Genomic DNA, 6,718 nt, shown 5'->3' with positions numbered 1-6,718 from the left:
CACCAGATTGTTGGGAGGTAAATAAAATGTGCTCTGTTTGGCAGGTGCTATTTACACCTGGGTGCAAATAGTCACTCCAAAAGAGTGAATCATTGTATGGGGGGGGGGAGAGGAAATGAAAGTGAATGGTGACTGAGGCTAACATTTTGCCTTACATGTCATTTTGTTTTCCACAGAAAAATGAAAGTCATATTTGGAAGGCATTTGAAACAGCATGAGTGTGAGTAAATGACGACAACATTTTTTGGGGTGAACTATGCCTTTAAGTTTAACAATATTTAGTTTTGCAATAGACCCTTTTCACAGACTGTGATAATGCATTACCGCCTGAATTTTGCAACATTAATCTCTCTCTCTCTCTCTCTCTCTCTCTCTCTCTCTCTCTCTCTCTCTCTCTCTATATATATATATATATACAAGGTTACTTTTGAAATGTATTCCACTACAGATTACAGAATACATGCTGTAAAATATAATTTGTAATGTATTTCGTTAGATTACTCAAGGTCAGTAATGTATTCTAAATACTTTGGATTACTTCTTCAGCACTGGTAGATTTTTTCACTTGTTTTGACAATAAAAACTCTGTCAGTACAGTAAGACAAAATACACGTTAAAAATACATTCTCTGAAAAACCCAAATATCTCATACATTGCTGTTTCTAAGACAAGATACATCAAATTGATCTTGTTTTAAGGATTTTTAGATATTTTTACAGGAAAACAATAAAAAAATTATTATCAAGAATATGATTTTTGCCCTAATATCAAAGGTCTTACTAGAAAAAAAAAAAGAAATTATGAACTAACGTGAATTTTCTTGATAAAAAAAAAAATGATTGTGCCTGGTAACATGCATGTAAAATGGCTAGAAATAGCATTTTAGCTTAGCATAAATCTGACAATTTACACACGGTTTATTTCTATTTCTTGTGCTCCAAACTTAATTCAAGCTCACACCTCTCTCTGCTCGTATGAATGTAACACTTCATAAGAAAGTGTTTCACCGCTGTTCAAATGCACTTTGGATCACATCTTTTATATTTATAAATGTTTTCCATCTGAAAGGACTAAATATTAAAAGAAACAAATGACAATAAAATGCAAAGTAATCTCTTCAGTAATCAAAATACTTTTTGAATGTAGCTGTATTCTAAATACCAATGATTTAAATTGTAACTGCAGTGGAATACAGTTACTTATATTTTGTATTTTAAATACGTAATCCAGTAACATGTATTCCGTTACTCCCCAACCCTTATTAGTATATATATTATATATACATTCCTTATTCCTTATGAGTAAAATAATAATAATAATAAAAAAAGGTCAACACAGCTGTGACGGGGTTTCAGCTACTGAGGAATGACCGTAAATTTGTCATCTTTCTCAATTCTGACTGCTGTAATCCACAGTTCTCTAGTTTTTCCGTCCTTCGGAAAGTTATGGAAACTAGTGGATTTTTACCTTTTGCTGATGGAGCAAATGAGAATGCAAAAATAATATTTGCTCTGGTGTCACATTTATCGCTATAGACATTTACCCCATAATAGTTTATTGTGAAAAGGGTCCATTGTATTTCCAAACTGGGTGCAGTGTTGTAGAAGACTCATTTTGGTGGTGCTGATTAATACTTCCACATTCCATTAAGTTTACAAATTGTATTGTGCCTTTGACCTTCACCATTGAATGCCCTTTTGTTTCCCATATGCAATGTTTTACCTCTGTTTATTTCACAGCTAAGCATGAGGTCGCACTTTTCTCTCTGTGACTGGAGTATGGTCAGCCTCGATTCAAAAAGCAAAGAGCAGAGCACCACATCAAGCTGTCAAGCTCCAGGGTCAACACAGTGTTCGTTCCTAAGACAAGGCCAGAACAGTTAAATGTCGGTCCCTCCACTCAGATTTTACCTTGAAACAGGTGGCCCTTCAGAGACATTCAGCCACTCCAAAACACATCATGTTTTGACAAATTTATGGAGACTGGTGGAGAAATGCTGCACACAGTTTTGCACTAATTAATTTAGTAACTTCTAGACATTTAGTAAACAGTCGCCTCCAATTCACCAGAGAGCATTTGGAGCAGTCCTGTGGAGGGAACACCACCCAGATTCATGTCAATATTGACAAATAGTTTATACTCAACTGCATATTTGTAAATGATTCTCGGCAATGTCTACAGCTCCCGCTATGGACATCAATGCTGAAAATCCCAACAATGCTCTCGAGAGTTTTCACATTTAGAAGGGTGGTGAATAAAGAGCAATATTTTTTTCTACCAATCTCTTCAATCTATCATTCATTTGTTAATCCATTAATTCAAATGAAGGACACTTACAGTATTCAAATTTAAATACAGCATTCCTTCTGCATTTCCAAGGAACTTCTATTCATCCAAGAAATGAATTACCTTTCGGCGTGAATACAATAGGATCTGTGATGATCTTTGATATGGAATAATGCGTTAGGCACTTCTATGAACTGAAACGGACAAAGGTTAAATGTTTTTCAAACACTCAATGTCACAGAATCCTTAGATGACAAAGCCTCTAAATAAAGCGTTGTAGGTGTGCTTATATATGTTTAAATTCTTTGAACGAGTGTGAAATATTTTGTGAAGCATTAATGCCTGAGACATTCAGTGCATTTAACAGAACATGACAGAATTTGCATAATGGGTCTTTTCTTATTCTCTTTGAAATCCACAGTGTGGAATAACAAATGTATATGAAATAGCAGCCAAACATCAATAAATGGAAATGCCACAATTCTCAATGGATGGTCTTGGGTGGATTTCTGCTGGAGGAGGAAAAACAGCCCGCTTATTGCAAAATAAGCAGAAAAGCGGATGTGATCAAACTCATGCCTACCAGGCTCGCTAACACACATGCACTCACACACACACATAGTAGGCCACCTCTCACTTCTTCTAATCAGATGCAGTGAGATGTGGCAGCTCCTGCTGTGGAGCTATGGGAGGAGAAGCATGTCTCACAGGTGCTTTCAAAGAACAAGATACAGCAGCAGAGAGACTGTAATTACTCTCCAATTACAGATAAAGATCTCACTTGAGGGCTGCAACACAAAGTATCCTCAGACCTGCTCTCACTAGGACTCTAAAAATTTCAATCAAGAGTGTCTTAGTGAATGTCTTTGCAGGGACCAAGACAATCATGATCAAGCAAAGGAATTTTGTTTAATATGCTGTGGTTTTCTATATACCTTCTGTAACAGACAGAGTAAAGCAGCACAGAATCAGTCAACAAAATGTGATGTTGAAATAAAGGTTTAATGCTAAAAATGTAAACATGGTCTACCGGTTAAAAATGGAACACCATAACCATTCAGACGATGTGTGCATGTGTACATGTGTATAAGTCTTTTGTGAAGACTTATTACATAGTATATAATGTGTGTGTATACACACACACACACACACATACACATACATACATACATATATATATATATATATAAACTCAGCAAAAAAAGAAACGTCCCTTTTTCAAGACAGATTATATTTACAGATAATTTTGTAAAAATCCAAGTAACTTTACAGATCTTTATTGTAAATGGTTTAAACAAAGTTTTCCATGCTTGTTCAATGAACCTTAAACAATTAATGAACATGCACCTGTGGAACGGTCATTAAGACACTAACAGCTTACAGACGGTAGGCAATTAAGGTCACACTTATAAAAACTTAGGACACTAAAGAGACCTTTCTACTGACTCCGAAAAACACCAAAAGAAAGATGCCCAGGGTCCCTGCTCATCTGCGTGAACGTGCCTTAGGCATGCTGCATGGAGGCATGAGGACTGCAGATGTGGCCAGGGCAATAAATTGCAATGTCCGTACTGTGAGACACCTAAGACAGCACTACAGGGAGACAGGAAGGACAGCTGATTGTCCTCGCAGTGGCAGACCACGTGTAACAACACCTGCACAGGATCAGTATATCCGAATATCACACCTGCGGGAGAGGTACAGGATGGCAACAACAACTGCGCGAGTTACACCAGGAAGGAACAATCCCTCCATCAGTGCTCAGACTGTCCGCAATAGGCTGAGAGAGGCTGGACTGAGGGCTTGTAGGCCTGTTGTAAGGCAGGTCCTTACCAGCAACAACGTTGCCTATGGGCACAAACCCACCTTCGCTGGACCACACAGGACTGGCAATAAGTGCTCTTCACTGACGAGTCACGGTTTTGTCTAACCAGGGGTGATAGTCAGATTCGCGTTTATCTTCAAAGGAATGAGCGTTACACCGAGGTCTGTACTCTGGAGCGGGATCGATTTGGAGGTGGAGGGTCCGTCGTGGTCTGGGGTGGTGTGTCACAGCATCATCGGACTAAGCTTGCTGTCATTGCAGGCAATCTCAATGCTGTGCGTTATAGGGAAGACATCCTCCTCCCTCATGTGGTACCCTTCCTGCAGGCTCATCCTGACATGACCCTCCAGCATGACAATGCCACCAGCCATACTGCTCCTTCTGTGCATGATTTCCTGCAAGACAGGAATGTCAGTGTTCTGCCATGGACAGCGAAGAGCACGGATCTCAATCCCATTGAGCACGTCTGGGACCTGTTGGATCAGAGGGTGAGGGCTAGGGCCATTCCACCCAGAAATGTCCGGGAACTTGCAAGTGCCTTGGTGGAAGAGTGCGGTAGCATCTCACAGCAAGAACTGGTAAATCTGGTGCAGTCCATGAGGAGGAGATGCACTGCAGTACTTAATGCAGCTGATGGCCACACCAGATACTGACTGTTACTTTTGATTTTGACCCCCCCTTTGTTCAGGGACACATTATTCCATTTCTGTTAGTCACATGTCTGTGAAACCTGTTCAGTTTATGTCTTAGTTGTTGAATCTTTTTCTATTCATATAAATATTTACAAAATATTTGTATTTTTGCTGAAAATAAAAGCAGTTGAAAGTGAGAGGACGTTTCTTTTTTTTTTTTTTTTTTTTTTGCTGAGTATATATATATATATATATATATATATATATATATATATATATATATATATATATATGAGTACTGTGCAAAAGTCTTAGGCACATAAGATGTTTCACAAAAGCATTTGTCTTAAGATGGTTATTTATATCTTCAGCTTTAGTGTGTCAATAGGAAATTTAAATGTTAGACTCCAGAACATTACTTTTGCAAAATAGAAGAACAGGGAGCCCTGCAACAGATGTCATGGCCCTCACAGAGCCCCCCACTGAACATCGTGTCAGTCTGAGATTACATAAAGAGACAGAAGCAATTGAGACAGCCTAAATAGATAGAAGAACTGTGGCGAATTCTCCAAGAAGCTTGGAACATCATATCTGCCAACAACCAAGAAAAACATATACAGTATATATATACTGTATATATACCTCTCTCATCAACAAGCCTTCACCCACAGGACTGCCACTCGCTGCTTTTAGTTTTTCGCACCATTCTCTATACACTCTAGAGACTGTTGCAAGTGAAAATCCCAGGAGATCAGCAGTTACAGAAATACTCAAATCAGCCCATTTGGCACCAACAATCATGCCACTGATGAAATCACTGAGATCAAATTTTTTCCCCATTCTGATGATTGATGTGAACATTAACTGAAGCTCCAGACCCATATCTGCAAGATTTTATACATTGTACTGCTGCCACATGATTGGCTGATTAGATAATCACATGAATAAGTAGGTGTAATAAAGTAGTTGATGAGTGTATACACTAATATATATATATATATATATATATATATATATATATACAGCTTTGGAAAAAATTAAGAGACCCCTCCAAATGTTTCTTTGGATTTACTATTTATCGGTATGTGTTTGAGTAAAATGAACATGTTTGTTTTATTCTATAAAGTACTGACAACATTTCTCCCAAATTCCAAATAAAAATATTGTCATTTATTTGCAGAAAATGACAACTGGTCAAAATAACAAAAAGATGCAGTGTTTTCAGACCTCAAATAATGCTAAGAAAACAAGTTCATATTCATTTTTAAATAATACAATACTAATGTTTAAACTTAGGAAGAGTTCAGAAATCAAAATTTGGTGGAATAACCCTGATTTTCAATCACAGCTTTCATGCGTCTTGGCATGCTCTCTACCAGTCCTTCACATTGTTGTTGGGTGATGTTATGCCACTCCTGACACAAAAATTCAAGCAGTTGGGCTTTGTTTGATGGCTTGTGGCCATCCATCTTCCTTTTGATCACATTCCAGAGGTTTTCATTGGTGTTCAGGTCTGGAGATTGGGCTGGCCATGACAGGGTATACATATATATATATATATATATATATATATATATATATATATATATATATATATATGCACACACATTATATAATGTGATATGTCTTCACAAAATAAAGTGAAGTGATATGTAATTAAAAATTATGTTTTTGTTTTAAAAGTAAATCACTTACAGTTCTCTTCTGACGATAAAGTTGAATGACTTTTTATAAAACATAAAGAGTTCAGAATCGCTAATGCACATTTTAAAGGGAATCCTTGGAGCGCTGATGAGAGCACATTTGTGGCCATTATCCTTTGTACTTCCATTCAATGAAAAAAAAGTTATTATAGCACATAAGTGAAGCCAAAAGGAATTTTGAAATTAAAGTTCTCTCTTTATTTTCTTATCTTTTATTCTCTTTATTAAGTTTAACTGAATATCTTCCGAGGGAATAAAACACAAGGTGAGAT

The sequence above is a fragment of the Myxocyprinus asiaticus genome, chromosome 1, assembly GCF_019703515.2.
Source record: "Myxocyprinus asiaticus isolate MX2 ecotype Aquarium Trade chromosome 1, UBuf_Myxa_2, whole genome shotgun sequence".
Classification (NCBI taxonomy): Eukaryota; Metazoa; Chordata; class Actinopteri; order Cypriniformes; family Catostomidae; genus Myxocyprinus; species Myxocyprinus asiaticus.
The sequence above is the reverse complement of the archived record's forward strand: the minus strand, read 5'-3'. Positions refer to the sequence as shown.